At 58.5% G+C, this 16,652-nt stretch overlaps 1 protein-coding gene across 1 annotated transcript in view; it reads right to left on the bottom strand.

Annotated features, from left to right (window-relative positions):
• Positions 1-16,652, bottom strand: part of LOC132390553 (uncharacterized transmembrane protein DDB_G0289901-like) — a 263,023-nt gene that overhangs the window by 209,733 nt on the left and 36,638 nt on the right. The gene's annotated exons all lie outside the window — the stretch shown is intronic.

Raw genomic sequence — 16,652 nt, 5'->3', positions numbered from 1 at the left:
TCAATGGGGAACGGCACCCCGTCAGTCACACACACACTGACCCTCAATGGGGAACAGCACCCCGTCAGTCACAGACACTCTGACCCTCAATGGAAAACGGCACCCCGTCAGTCACACACACTCTGACCCTCAATGGGGAACGGCACCCCGTCAGTCACACAAACACTGACCCTCAATGGGGAACGGCACCCCGTCAGTCACACACACTCTGACCCTCAATGGGGAACGGCACCCCGTCAGTCACACACACACTGACCCTCAATGGGGAACAGCACCCCGTCAGTCACAGACACTCTGACCCTCAATGGAAAACCGCACCCCGTCAGTCACACACACTCTGACCCTCAATGGGGAACGGCACCCCGTCAGTCACACACACACTGACCCTCAATGGGGAACGGCACCCCGTCAGTCACACACACTCTGACCCTCAATGGGGAACGGCACCCCGTCAGTCACACACACTCTGACCCTCAATGGTGAACGGCACCCCGTCAGTCACACACACTCTGACCCTCAATGGGGAACGACACCCCGTCAGTCACACACACTCTGACCCTCAATGGGGAACGGCACCCCGACAGTCACACACACACTGACCCTCAATGGGGAACGGCACCCCGTCAGTCACACACACTCTGACCCTCAATGGGGAACGGCACCCCGTCAGTCACACACACTCTGACCCTCAATAGGGAACAGCACCCCGTCAGTCACACACACTCTGATCCTCAATGTTGAACGGCACCCCGTCAGTCACACACACTGACCCTCAATGGAGAACGGCATCCCGTCAGTCACACACACTCTGACCCTCAATGGAGAACAGCACCCCGTCAGTCACAGACACTCTGACCCGCAATGGAAAACGGCACCCCGTCAGTCACACACACTCTGACCCTCAATGGGGAACGGCACCCCGTCAGTCACACACACACTGACCCTCAATGGGGAACAGCACCCCGTCAGTCACAGACACTCTGACCCTCAATGGTGAACGGCACCCCGACAGTCACACACACTGACCCTCAATGGAGAACGGCATCCCGTCAGTCACACACACTCTGACCCTCAATGGGGAACGGCACCCCGTCAGTCACACACACTCTGACCCTCAATGGGGAACGGCACCCCGTCAGTCACACACACTCTGACCCTCAATAGGGAACAGCACCCCGTCAGTCACACACACTCTGATCCTCAATGTTGAACGGCACCCCGTCAGTCACACACACTGACCATCAATGGAGAACGGCATCCCGTCAGTCACACACACACTGACCCTCAATGGGGAACGGCACCCCGTCAGTCACACACACTCTGACCCTCAATGGGGAACGGCACCCCGTCAGTCACACACACTCTGACCCTCAATGGTGAACGGCACCCCGTCAGTCACACACACTCTGACCCTCAATGGGGAACGACACCCCGTCAGTCACACACACTCTGACCCTCAATGGGGAACGGCACCCCGACAGTCACACACACACTGACCCTCAATGGGGAACGGCACCCCGTCAGTCACACACACTCTGACCCTCAATGGGGAACGGCACCCCGTCAGTCACACACACTCTGACCCTCAATAGGGAACAGCACCCCGTCAGTCACACACACTCTGATCCTCAATGTTGAACGGCACCCCGTCAGTCACACACACTGACCCTCAATGGAGAACGGCATCCCGTCAGTCACGCACACTCTGACCCTCAATGGAGAACAGCACCCCGTCAGTCACAGACACTCTGACCCTCAATGGAAAACGGCACCCCGTCAGTCACACACACTCTGACCCTCAATGGGGAACGGCACCCCGTCAGTCACACACACACTGACCCTCAATGGGGAACAGCACCCCGTCAGTCACAGACACTCTGACCCTCAATGGGGAACGGCACCCCGACAGTCACACACACACTGACACTCAATGGGGAACGGCACCCCGTCAGTCACACACACTCTGACCCTCAATGGGGAACGGCACCCCGTCAGTCACACACACTCTGACCCTCAATAGGGAACAGCACCCCGTCAGTCACACACACTCTGATCCTCAATGTTGAACGGCACCCCGTCAGTCACACACACTGACCCTCAATGGAGAACGGCATCCCGTCAGTCACACACACTCTGACCCTCAATGGAGAACAGCACCCCGTCAGTCACAGACACTCTGACCCTCAATGGAAAACGGCACCCCGTCAGTCACACACACTCCGACCCTCAATGGGGAACGGCACCCCGTCAGTCACACACACACTGACCCTCAATGGGGAACAGCACCCCGTCAGTCACAGACACTCTGACCCTCAATGGAAAACGGCACCCCGTCAGTCACACACACTCTGACCCTCAATGGGGAACGGCACCCCGTCAGTCACACAAACACTGACCCTCAATGGGGAACGGCACCCCGTCAGTCACACACACTCTGACCCTCAATGGGGAACGGCACCCCGTCAGTCACACACACTCTGACCCTCAATGGTGAACGGCACCCCGTCAGTCACACACACTCTGACCCTCAATGGGGAACGACACCCCGTCAGTCACACACACTCTGACCCTCAATGGGGAACGGCACCCCGACCGTCACACACACACTGACCCTCAATGGGGAACGGCACCCCGTCAGTCACACACACTCTGACCCTCAATGGGGAACGGCACCCCGTCAGTCACACACACTCTGACCCTCAATAGGGAACAGCACCCCGTCAGTCACACACACTCTGATCCTCAATGTTGAACGGCACCCCGTCAGTCACACACACTGACCCTCAATGGAGAACGGCATCCCGTCAGTCACACACACTCTGACCCTCAATGGAGAATGGCATCCCGTCAGTCACACACACTCTGACCCTCAATGGAGAACAGCACCCCGTCAGTCACAGACACTCTGACCCTCAATGGAAAACGGCACCCCGTCAGTCACACACACTCTGACCCTCAATGGGGAACGGCACCCCGTCAGTCACACACACACTGACCCTCAATGGGGAACGGCACCCCGTCAGTCACACACACTCTGACCCTCAATGGGGAACGGCACCCCGTCAGTCACACACACTCTGATCGCCAATGGGGAACGGCACCCCGTCAGTCACACACACTCTGACCCTCAATGGGGAACGGCACCCGGTCAGTCACACACACTCTGACCCTCAATGGGGAACGGCACCCCGCCAGTCACACACACTCTGACCCTCAATGGGGAACGGCACCCCGACAGTCACACACACTCTGACCCTCAATGGGGAACGGCACCCCGTCAGTCACACACACTCTGACACTCAATGGGGAATGGCACCCCGTCAGTCACACACACTCTGACCCTCAATGGGGAACGGCACCCCGTCAGTCACACACACACTGACCCTCAATGGGGAACGGCACCCCGTCAGTCACACACACTCTGACCCTCAATAGGGAACGGCACCCCGTCAGTCACACACACTCTGACCCTCAATGGGGAACGGCACCCCGTCAGTCACACACACTCTGACCCTCAATGGGGAACGGCACCCCGTCAGTCACACACACTCTGACCCTCAATGGGGAACGGCACCCCGTCAGTCACACACACTCTGATCCTCAATGGGGAACGGCACCCAGTCAGTCACACACACTCTGACCCTCAATGGGGAACGGCACCTCATCAGTCACACACACTCTGACAGTCAATGGGGAATGGCCCCCCGTCAGTCACACACACTCTGACCCTCAATGGGGAACGGCACCCCGTCAGTCACACACACTCTGACCATCAATGGGGAACGGCACCCCGTCAGTCACACACACTCTGACCCTCAATGGGGAACGGCACCCCGTCAGTCACACACACTCTGACCCTCAATGGGGAACGGCACCCCGTCAGTCACACACACACTGACCCTCAATGGGGAACGGCACGCCGTCAGTCACACACACTCTGACCCTCAATAGGGAACGGCACCCCGTCAGTCACACACACACTGACCCTCAATGGGGAACGGCACCCCGTCAGTCACACACACACTGACCCTCAATGGGGAACGGCACCCCGTCAGTCACACACACTCTGACCCTCAATAGGGAACGGCACCCCGTCAGTCACACACACTCTGACCCTCAATGGGGAACGGCACCCCGTCAGTCACACACACTCTGACCCTCAATGGGGAACGGCACCCCGTCAGTCACACACACTCTGACCCTCAATGGGGAACGGCACCCCGTCAGTCACACACACTCTGATCCTCAATGGGGAACGGCACCCAGTCAGTCACACACACTCTGACCCTCAATGGGGAACGGCACCTCATCAGTCACACACACTCTGACAGTCAATGGGTAATGGCCCCCCGTCAGTCACACACACTCTGACCCTCAATGGGGAACGGCACCCCGTCAGTCACACACACTCTGACCATCAATGGGGAACGGCACCCCGTCAGTCACACACACTCTGACCCTCAATGGGGAAAGGCACCCCGTCAGTCACACACACTCTGACCCTCAATGGTGAACGGCACCCCGTCAGTCACACACACTCTGACCCTCAATGGGGAACGACACCCCGTCAGTCACACACACTCTGACCCTCAATGGGGAACGGCACCCCGACAGTCACACACACACTGACCCTCAATGGGGAACGGCACCCCGTCAGTCACACACACTCTGACCCTCAATGGGGAACGGCACCCCGTCAGTCACACACACTCTGACCCTCAATAGGGAACAGCACCCCGTCAGTCACACACACTCTGATCCTCAATGTTGAACGGCACCCCGTCAGTCACACACACTGACCCTCAATGGAGAACGGCATCCCGTCAGTCACACACACTCTGACCCTCAATGGAGAACGGCATCCCGTCAGTCACACACACTCTGACCCTCAATGGAAAACGGCACCCCGTCAGTCACACACACTCTGACCCTCAATGGGGAACGGCACCCCGTCAGTCACACACACACTGACCCTCAATGGGGAACGGCACCCCGTCAGTCACACACACTCTGACCCTCAATGGGGAACGGCACCCCGTCAGTCACACACACTCTGACCCTCAATGGGGAACGGCACCCCGTCAGTCACACACACTCTGACCCTCAATGGGGAACGGCACCCCGCCAGTCACACACACTCTGACCCTCAATGGGGAACGGCACCCCGACAGTCACACACACTCTGACCCTCAATGGGGAACGGCACCCCGTCAGTCACACACACTCTGACACTCAATGGGGAACGGCACCCCGTCAGTCACACACACTCTGACCCTCAATGGGGAACGGCACCCCGTCAGTCACACACACTCTGACCCTCAATGGGGAACGGCACCCCGTCAGTCACACACACTCTGACCCTCAATAGGGAACAGCACCCCGTCAGTCACACACACTCTGATCCTCAATGTTGAACGGCACCCCGTCAGTCACACACACTGACCCTCAATGGAGAACGGCATCCCGTCAGTCACACACACTCTGACCCTCAATGGAGAATGGCATCCCGTCAGTCACACACACTCTGACCCTCAATGGAGAACAGCACCCCGTCAGTCACAGACACTCTGACCCTCAATGGAAAACGGCACCCCGTCAGTCACACACACTCTGACCCTCAATGGGGAACGGCACCCCGTCAGTCACACACACACTGACCCTCAATGGGGAACGGCACCCCGTCAGTCACACACACTCTGACCCTCAATGGGGAACGGCACCCCGTCAGTCACACACACTCTGATCGCCAATGGGGAACGGCACCCCGTCAGTCACACACACTCTGACCCTCAATGGGGAACGGCACCCGGTCAGTCACACACACTCTGACCCTCAATGGGGAACGGCACCCCGCCAGTCACACACACTCTGACCCTCAATGGGGAACGGCACCCCGACAGTCACACACACTCTGACCCTCAATGGGGAACGGCACCCCGTCAGTCACACACACTCTGACACTCAATGGGGAATGGCACCCCGTCAGTCACACACACTCTGACCCTCAATGGGGAACGGCACCCCGTCAGTCACACACACACTGACCCTCAATGGGGAACGGCACCCCGTCAGTCACACACACTCTGACCCTCAATAGGGAACGGCACCCCGTCAGTCACACACACTCTGACCCTCAATGGGGAACGGCACCCCGTCAGTCACACACACTCTGACCCTCAATGGGGAACGGCACCCCGTCAGTCACACACACTCTGACCCTCAATGGGGAACGGCACCCCGTCAGTCACACACACTCTGATCCTCAATGGGGAACGGCACCCAGTCAGTCACACACACTCTGACCCTCAATGGGGAACGGCACCTCATCAGTCACACACACTCTGACAGTCAATGGGGAATGGCCCCCCGTCAGTCACACACACTCTGACCCTCAATGGGGAACGGCACCCCGTCAGTCACACACACTCTGACCATCAATGGGGAACGGCACCCCGTCAGTCACACACACTCTGACCCTCAATGGGGAACGGCACCCCGTCAGTCACACACACTCTGACCCTCAATGGGGAACGGCACCCCGTCAGTCACACACACACTGACCCTCAATGGGGAACGGCACGCCGTCAGTCACACACACTCTGACCCTCAATAGGGAACGGCACCCTGTCAGTCACACACACACTGACCCTCAATGGGGAACGGCACCCCGTCAGTCACACACACACTGACCCTCAATGGGGAACGGCACCCCGTCAGTCACACACACTCTGACCCTCAATAGGGAACGGCACCCCGTCAGTCACACACACTCTGACCCTCAATGGGGAACGGCACCCCGTCAGTCACACACACTCTGACCCTCAATGGGGAACGGCACCCCCCGTCAGTCACACACACTCTGACCCTCAATGGGGAACGGCACCCCGTCAGTCACACACACTCTGATCCTCAATGGGGAACGGCACCCAGTCAGTCACACACACTCTGACCCTCAATGGGGAACGGCACCTCATCAGTCACACACACTCTGACAGTCAATGGGTAATGGCCCCCCGTCAGTCACACACACTCTGACCCTCAATGGGGAACGGCACCCCGTCAGTCACACACACTCTGACCATCAATGGGGAACGGCACCCCGTCAGTCACACACACTCTGACACTCAATGGGGAAAGGCACCCCGTCAGTCACACACACTCTGACCCTCAATGGGGAACGGCACCCCGTCAGTCACACACACTCTGACCCTCAATGGGGAACGACACCCCGTCAGTCACACACACTCTGACCCTCAATGGGGAACGGCACCCCGACAGTCACACACACACTGACCCTCAATGGGGAACGGCACCCCGTCAGTCACACACACTCTGACCCTCAATAGGGAACAGCACCCCGTCAGTCACACACACTCTGATCCTCAATGTTGAACGGCACCCCGTCAGTCACACACACTGACCCTCAATGGAGAACGGCATCCCGTCAGTCACACACACTCTGACCCTCAATGGAGAACGGCATCCCGTCAGTCACACACACTCTGACCCTCAATGGAGAACAGCACCCCGTCAGTCACAGACACTCTGACCCTCAATGGAAAACGGCACCCCGTCAGTCACACACACTCTGACCCTCAATGGGGAACGGCACCCCGTCAGTCACACACACACTGACCCTCAATGGGGAACGGCACCCCGTCAGTCACACACACTCTGACCCTCAATGGGGAACGGCACCCCGTCAGTCACACACACTCTGACCCTCAATGGGGAACGGCACCCCGTCAGTCACACACACTCTGACCCTCAATGGGGAACGGCACCCCGCCAGTCACACACACTCTGACCCTCAATGGGGAACGGCACCCCGACAGTCACACACACTCTGACCCTCAATGGGGAACGGCACCCCGTCAGTCACACACACTCTGACACTCAATGGGGAACGGCACCCCGTCAGTCACACACACTCTGACCCTCAATGGGGAACGGCACCCCGTCAGTCACACACACTCTGACCCTCAATGGGGAACGGCACCCCGTCAGTCACACACACTCTGACCCTCAATAAGGAACAGCACCCCGTCAGTCACACACACTCTGATCCTCAATGTTGAACGGCACCCCGTCAGTCACACACACTGACCCTCAATGGAGAACGGCATCCCGTCAGTCACACACACTCTGACCCTCAATGGAGAATGGCATCCCGTCAGTCACACACACTCTGACCCTCAATGGAGAACAGCACCCCGTCAGTCACAGACACTCTGACCCTCAATGGAAAACGGCACCCCGTCAGTCACACACACTCTGACCCTCAATGGGGAACGGCACCCCGTCAGTCACACACACACTGACCCTCAATGGGGAACGGCACCCCCGTCAGTCACACACACTCTGACCCTCAATGGGGAACGGCACCCCGTCAGTCACACACACTCTGATCGCCAATGGGGAACGGCACCCCGTCAGTCACACACACTCTGACCCTCAATGGGGAACGGCACCCGGTCAGTCACACACACTCTGACCCTCAATGGGGAACGGCACCCCGCCAGTCACACACACTCTGACCCTCAATGGGGAACGGCACCCCGACAGTCACACACACTCTGACCCTCAATGGGGAACGGCACCCCGTCAGTCACACACACTCTGACACTCAATGGGGAATGGCACCCCGTCAGTCACACACACTCTGACCCTCAATGGGGAACGGCACCCCGTCAGTCACACACACACTGACCCTCAATGGGGAACGGCACCCCGTCAGTCACACACACTCTGACCCTCAATAGGGAACGGCACCCCGTCAGTCACACACACTCTGACCCTCAATGGGGAACGGCACCCCGTCAGTCACACACACTCTGACCCTCAATGGGGAACGGCACCCCGTCAGTCACACACACTCTGACCCTCAATGGGGAACGGCACCCCGTCAGTCACACACACTCTGATCCTCAATGGGGAAACGGCACCCAGTCAGTCACACACACTCTGACCCTCAATGGGGAACGGCACCTCATCAGTCACACACACTCTGACAGTCAATGGGGAATGGCCCCCCGTCAGTCACACACACTCTGACCCTCAATGGGGAACGGCACCCCGTCAGTCACACACACTCTGACCATCAATGGGGAACGGCACCCCGTCAGTCACACACACTCTGACCCTCAATGGGGAACGGCACCCCGTCAGTCACACACACTCTGACCCTCAATGGGGAACGGCACCCCGTCAGTCACACACACACTGACCCTCAATGGGGAACGGCACGCCGTCAGTCACACACACTCTGACCCTCAATAGGGAACGGCACCCTGTCAGTCACACACACACTGACCCTCAATGGGGAACGGCACCCCGTCAGTCACACACACACTGACCCTCAATGGGGAACGGCACCCCGTCAGTCACACACACTCTGACCCTCAATAGGGAACGGCACCCCGTCAGTCACACACACTCTGACCCTCAATGGGGAACGGCACCCCGTCAGTCACACACACTCTGACCCTCAATGGGGAACGGCACCCCGTCAGTCACACACACTCTGACCCTCAATGGGGAACGGCACCCCGTCAGTCACACACACTCTGATCCTCAATGGGGAACGGCACCCAGTCAGTCACACACACTCTGACCCTCAATGGGGAACGGCACCTCATCAGTCACACACACTCTGACAGTCAATGGGTAATGGCCCCCCGTCAGTCACACACACTCTGACCCTCAATGGGGAACGGCACCCCGTCAGTCACACACACTCTGACCATCAATGGGGAACGGCACCCCGTCAGTCACACACACTCTGACCCTCAATGGGGAAAGGCACCCCGTCAGTCACACACACTCTGACCCTCAATGGTGAACGGCACCCCGTCAGTCACACACACTCTGACCCTCAATGGGGAACGACACCCCGTCAGTCACACACACTCTGACCCTCAATGGGGAACGGCACCCCGACAGTCACACACACACTGACCCTCAATGGGGAACGGCACCCCGTCAGTCACACACACTCTGACCCTCAATGGGGAACGGCACCCCGTCAGTCACACACACTCTGACCCTCAATAGGGAACAGCACCCCGTCAGTCACACACACTCTGATCCTCAATGTTGAACGGCACCCCGTCAGTCACACACACTGACCCTCAATGGAGAACGGCATCCCGTCAGTCACACACACTCTGACCCTCAATGGAGAACGGCATCCCGTCAGTCACACACACTCTGACCCTCAATGGAGAACAGCACCCCGTCAGTCACAGACACTCTGACCCTCAATGGAAAACGGCACCCCGTCAGTCACACACACTCTGACCCTCAATGGGGAACGGCACCCCGTCAGTCACACACACACTGACCCTCAATGGGGAACGGCACCCCGTCAGTCACACACACTCTGACCCTCAATGGGGAACGGCACCCCGTCAGTCACACACACTCTGACCCTCAATGGGGAACGGCACCCCGTCAGTCACACACACTCTGACCCTCAATGGGGAACGGCACCCCGCCAGTCACACACACTCTGACCCTCAATGGGGAACGGCACCCCGACAGTCACACACACTCTGACCCTCAATGGGGAACGGCACCCCGTCAGTCACACACTCTCTGACCCTCAATGGGGAACGGCACCCCGTCAGTCACACTCTCTCTGACACTCAATGGGGAATGGCACCCCGTCAGTCACACACACTCTGACACTCAATGGGGAACGGCACCCCGTCAGTCACACACACTCTGACACTCAATGGGGAACGGCAACTCGTCAGTCACACACACTCTGACACTCAATGGGGAACGTCACCCCGTCAGTCACACACACTCTGACACTCAATGGGGAACGGCACCCCGTCAGTCACACACACTCTGACCCTCAATGGGGAACGGCACCCCGTCGGTCACACACACTCTGACCATCAATGGGGAACGGCACCCCGTCAGTCACACACACTCTGACCCTCAATGGGGAAAGGCACCCCGTCAGTCACACACACTCTGACCCTCAATGGTGAACGGCACCCCGTCAGTCACACACACTCTGACCCTCAATGGGGAACGACACCCCGTCAGTCACACACACTCTGACCCTCAATGGGGAACGGCACCCCGACAGTCACACACAAACTGACCCTCAATGGGGAACGGCACCCCGTCAGTCACACACACTCTGACCCTCAATGGGGAACGGCACCCCGTCAGTCACACACACTCTGACCCTCAATAGGGAACAGCACCCCGTCAGTCACACACACTCTGATCCTCAATGTTGAACGGCACCCCGTCAGTCACACACACTGACCCTCAATGGAGAACGGCATCCCGTCAGTCACACACACTCTGACCCTCAATGGAGAACGGCATCCCGTCAGTCACACACACTCTGACCCTCAATGGAGAACAGCACCCCGTCAGTCACAGACACTCTGACCCTCAATGGAAAACGGCACCCCGTCAGTCACACACACTCTGACCCTCAATGGGGAACGGCACCCCGTCAGTCACACACACACTGACCCTCAATGGGGAACGGCACCCCGTCAGTCACACACACTCTGACCCTCAATGGGGAACGGCACCCCGTCAGTCACACACACTCTGATCGCCAATGGGGAACGGCACCCCGTCAGTCACACACACTCTGACCCTCAATGGGGAACGGCACCCGGTCAGTCACACACACTCTGACCCTCAATGGGGAACGGCATCCCGTCAGTCACACACACTCTGACCCTCAATGGAGAACGGCATCCCGTCAGTCACACACACTCTGACCCTCAATGGAGAACAGCACCCCGTCAGTCACAGACACTCTGACCCTCAATGGAAAACGGCACCCCGTCAGTCACACACACTGACCCTCAATGGAGAACGGCATCCCGTCAGTCACACACACTCTGACCCTCAATGGAGAACGGCATCCCGTCAGTCACACACACTCTGACCCTCAATGGAGAACAGCACCCCGTCAGTCACAGACACTCTGACCCTCAATGGAAAACGGCACCCCGTCAGTCACACACACTCTGACCCTCAATGGGGAACGGCACCCCGTCAGTCACACACACACTGACCCTCAATGGGGAACGGCACCCCGTCAGTCACACACACTCTGACCCTCAATGGGGAACGGCACCCCGTCAGTCACACACACTCTGACCCTCAATGGGGAACGGCACCCCGTCAGTCACACACACTCTGACCCTCAATGGGGAACGGCACCCCGCCAGTCACACACACTCTGACCCTCAATGGGGAACGGCACCCCGACAGTCACACACACTCTGACCCTCAATGGGGAACGGCACCCCGTCAGTCACACACTCTCTGACCCTCAATGGGGAACGGCACCCCGTCAGTCACACACTCTCTGACCCTCAATGGGGAATGGCACCCCGTCAGTCACACACACTCTGACACTCAATGGGGAACGGCACCCCGTCAGTCACACACACTCTGACACTCAATGGGGAACGGCAACTCGTCAGTCACACACACTCTGACACTCAATGGGGAACGTCACCCCCGTCAGTCACACACACTCTGACACTCAATGGGGAGCGGCACCCCGTCAGTCACACACACTCTGACCCTCAATGGGGAACGGCACCCCGTCAGTCACACACACTCTGACCATCAATGGGGAACGGCACCCCGTCAGTCACACACACTCTGACCCTCAATGGGGAAAGGCACCCCGTCAGTCACACACACTCTGACCCTCAATGGTGAACGGCACCCCGTCAGTCACACACACTCTGACCCTCAATGGGGAACGACACCCCGTCAGTCACACACACTCTGACCCTCAATGGGGAACGGCACCCCGACAGTCACACACACACTGACCCTCAATGGGGAACGGCACCCCGTCAGTCACACACACTCTGACCCTCAATGGGGAACGGCACCCCGTCAGTCACACACACTCTGACCCTCAATAGGGAACAGCACCCCGTCAGTCACACACACTCTGATCCTCAATGTTGAACGGCACCCCGTCAGTCACACACACTGACCCTCAATGGAGAACGGCATCCCGTCAGTCACACACACTCTGACCCTCAATGGAGAACGGCATCCCGTCAGTCACACACACTCTGACCCTCAATGGAGAACAGCACCCCGTCAGTCACAGACACTCTGACCCTCAATGGAAAACGGCACCCCGTCAGTCACACACTCTCTGACCCTCAATGGGGAACGGCACCCCGTCAGTCACACACACACTGACCCTCAATGGGGAACGGCACCCCGTCAGTCACACACACTCTGACCCTCAATGGGGAACGGCACCCCGTCAGTCACACACACTCTGACCCTCAATGGGGAACGGCACCCGGTCAGTCACACACACTCTGACCCTCAATGGGGAACGGCACCCCGCCAGTCACACACACTCTGACCCTCAATGGGGAACGGCACCCCGACAGTCACACACACTCTGACCCTCAATGGGGAACGGCACCCCGTCAGTCACACACTCTCTGACCCTCAATGGGGAACGGCACCCCGTCAGTCACACACTCTCTGACCCTCAATGGGGAATGGCACCCCGTCAGTCACACACACTCTGACACTCAATGGGGAATGGCACCCCGTCAGTCACACACACTCTGACACTCAATGGGGAACGGCAACTCGTCAGTCACACACACTCTGACACTCAATGGGGATCGTCACCCCGTCAGTCACACACACTCTGACACTCAATGGGGAACGGCACCCCGTCAGTCACACACACTCTGACCCTCAATGGGGAACGTCACCCCGTCAGTCACACACACTCTGACCCTCAATGGGGAACGGCACCCCGACAGTCACACACACACTGACCCTCAATGGGGAACGGCACCCCGTCAGTCACACACACTCTGACCCTCAATGGGGAACGGCACCCCGTCAGTCACACACACTCTGACCCTCAATAGGGAACAGCACCCCGTCAGTCACACACACTCTGATCCTCAATGTTGAACGGCACCCCGTCAGTCACACACACTGACCCTCAATGGAGAACGGCATCCCGTCAGTCACACACACTCTGACCCTCAATGGAGAACGGCATCCCGTCAGTCACACACACTCTGACCCTCAATGGAGAACAGCACCCCGTCAGTCACAGACACTCTGACCCTCAATGGAAAACGGCACCCCGTCAGTCACACACTCTCTGACCCTCAATGGGGAACGGCACCCCGTCAGTCACACACACACTGACCCTCAATGGGGAACGGCACCCCGTCAGTCACACACACTCTGACCCTCAATGGGGAACGGCACCCCGTCAGTCACACACACTCTGACCCTCAATGGGGAACGGCACCCGGTCAGTCACACACACTCTGACCCTCAATGGGGAACGGCACCCCGCCAGTCACACACACTCTGACCCTCAATGGGGAACGGCACCCCGACAGTCACACACACTCTGACCCTCAATGGGGAACGGCACCCCGTCAGTCACACACTCTCTGACCCTCAATGGGGAACGGCACCCCGTCAGTCACACACTCTCTGACCCTCAATGGGGAATGGCACCCCGTCAGTCACACACACTCTGACACTCAATGGGGAATGGCACCCCGTCAGTCACACACACTCTGACACTCAATGGGGAACGGCAAGTCGTCAGTCACACACACTCTGACACTCAATGGGGAACGTCACCCCGTCAGTCACACACACTCTGACACTCAATGGGGAACGTCACCCCGTCAGTCACACACACTCTGACCCTCAATGGGGAACGGCACCCCGTCAGTCACACACACTCTGACCCTCAATAGGGAACGGCACCCCGTCAGTCACACACACTCTGACCCTCAATGGGGAACTGTACCCCGTCAGTCACACACACTCTGACCCTCAATGTGGAATGGCACCCCGTCAGTCACACACACGCTGACCCTCAATGGGGAACGGCACCCCGTCAGTCACACACACTCTGACCCTCAATGGGGAACGGCACCCCGTCAGTCACACACACTCTGACCCTCAATGGGGAACGGCACCCCGTCAGTCACACACACTCTGACCCTCAATGGGGAACTGTACCCCGCCAGTCACACACACTCTGACCCTCAATGGGGAATGGCACCCCGTCAGTCACACACACTCTGACCCTCAATGGGGAACGGCACCCCGTCAGTCACACACACTCTGACCCTCAATGGGGAACGGCACCCCGACAGTCACACACACTCTGACCCTCAATGGGGAACGGCACCCCGTCAGTCACACACACTCTGACTCTCAATGGGGAACGGCACCCCGTCAGTCACACACACTCTGATCCTCAATGGGGAACGGCACCCAGTCAGTCACACACACTCTGACCCTCAATGGGGAACGGCACCTCATCAGTCACACACACTCTGACACTCAATGGGGAATGGCCCCCCGTCAGTCACACACACTCTGACCCTCAATGAGGAACGGCACCCCGTCAGTCACAGACACTCTGACCCTCAATGGGGAACGGCACCCCGTCAGTCACACACACTCTGACCCTCAATGGGGAACGGCACCCCGTCAGTCACACACACTCTGACCCTCAATGGTGAACGGCACCCCGTCAGTCACACACACTCTGACCCTCAATGGGGAACGACACCCCGTCAGTCACACACACTCTGACCCTCAATGGGGTATGGCAACCCGACAGTCACACACACACTGACCCTCAATGGGGAACGGCACCCCGTCAGTCACACACACTCTGACCCTCAATGGGGAACGGCACCCCGTCAGTCACACACACTCTGACCCTCAATAGGGAACAGCACCCCGTCAGTCACACACACTCTGATCCTCAATGTTGAACGGCACCCCGTCAGTCACACACACTGACCCTCAATGGAGAACGGCATCCCGTCAGTCACACACACTCTGACCCTCAATGGAGAACAGCATCCCGTCAGTCACACACACTCTGACCCTCAATGGAGAACGGCACTCCGTCAGTCACACACACTCTGACCCTCAATGGGGAACGGCACCCCGTCAGTCACACACACTCTGATCGCCAATGGGGAACGGCACCCCGTCAGTCACACACACTCTGACCCTCAATGGGGAACGGCACCCCGTCAGTCACACACACTCTGACCCTCAATGGGGAACGGCACCCCGCCAGTCACACACACTCTGACCCTCAATGGGGAACGGCACCCCGTCAGTCACACACACTCTGACCCTCAATGGGGAACGGCACCCCGTCAGTCACACACACTCTGATCGCCAATGGGGAACGGCACCCCGTCAGTCACACACACTCTGACCCTCAATGGGGAACGGCACCCCGTCAGTCACACACACTCTGACCCTCAATGTGGAACGGCACCCCGTCAGTCACACACTCTCTGACCCTCAATGGGGAACGGCACCCCGTCAGTCACACACTCTCTGACCCTCAATGGGGAACGGCACCCCGTCAGTCACACACACTCTGACACTCAATGGGGAACGGCAACTCGTCAGTCACACACACTCTGACACTCAATGGGGAACGGCACCCCGTCAGTCACACACACTCTGACACTCAATGGGGAACGGCACCCCGTCAGTCCACACACACTCTGACCCTCAATGGGGAATGGCACCCCGTCAGTCACACACACTCTGACACTCAATGGGGAACGGCACCCCGTCAGTCACACACACTC

This window comes from Hypanus sabinus, unplaced genomic scaffold, assembly GCF_030144855.1.
Source record: "Hypanus sabinus isolate sHypSab1 unplaced genomic scaffold, sHypSab1.hap1 scaffold_95, whole genome shotgun sequence".
Classification (NCBI taxonomy): Eukaryota; Metazoa; Chordata; class Chondrichthyes; order Myliobatiformes; family Dasyatidae; genus Hypanus; species Hypanus sabinus.
This window is presented reverse-complemented; position numbering and strand designations above follow the sequence as displayed.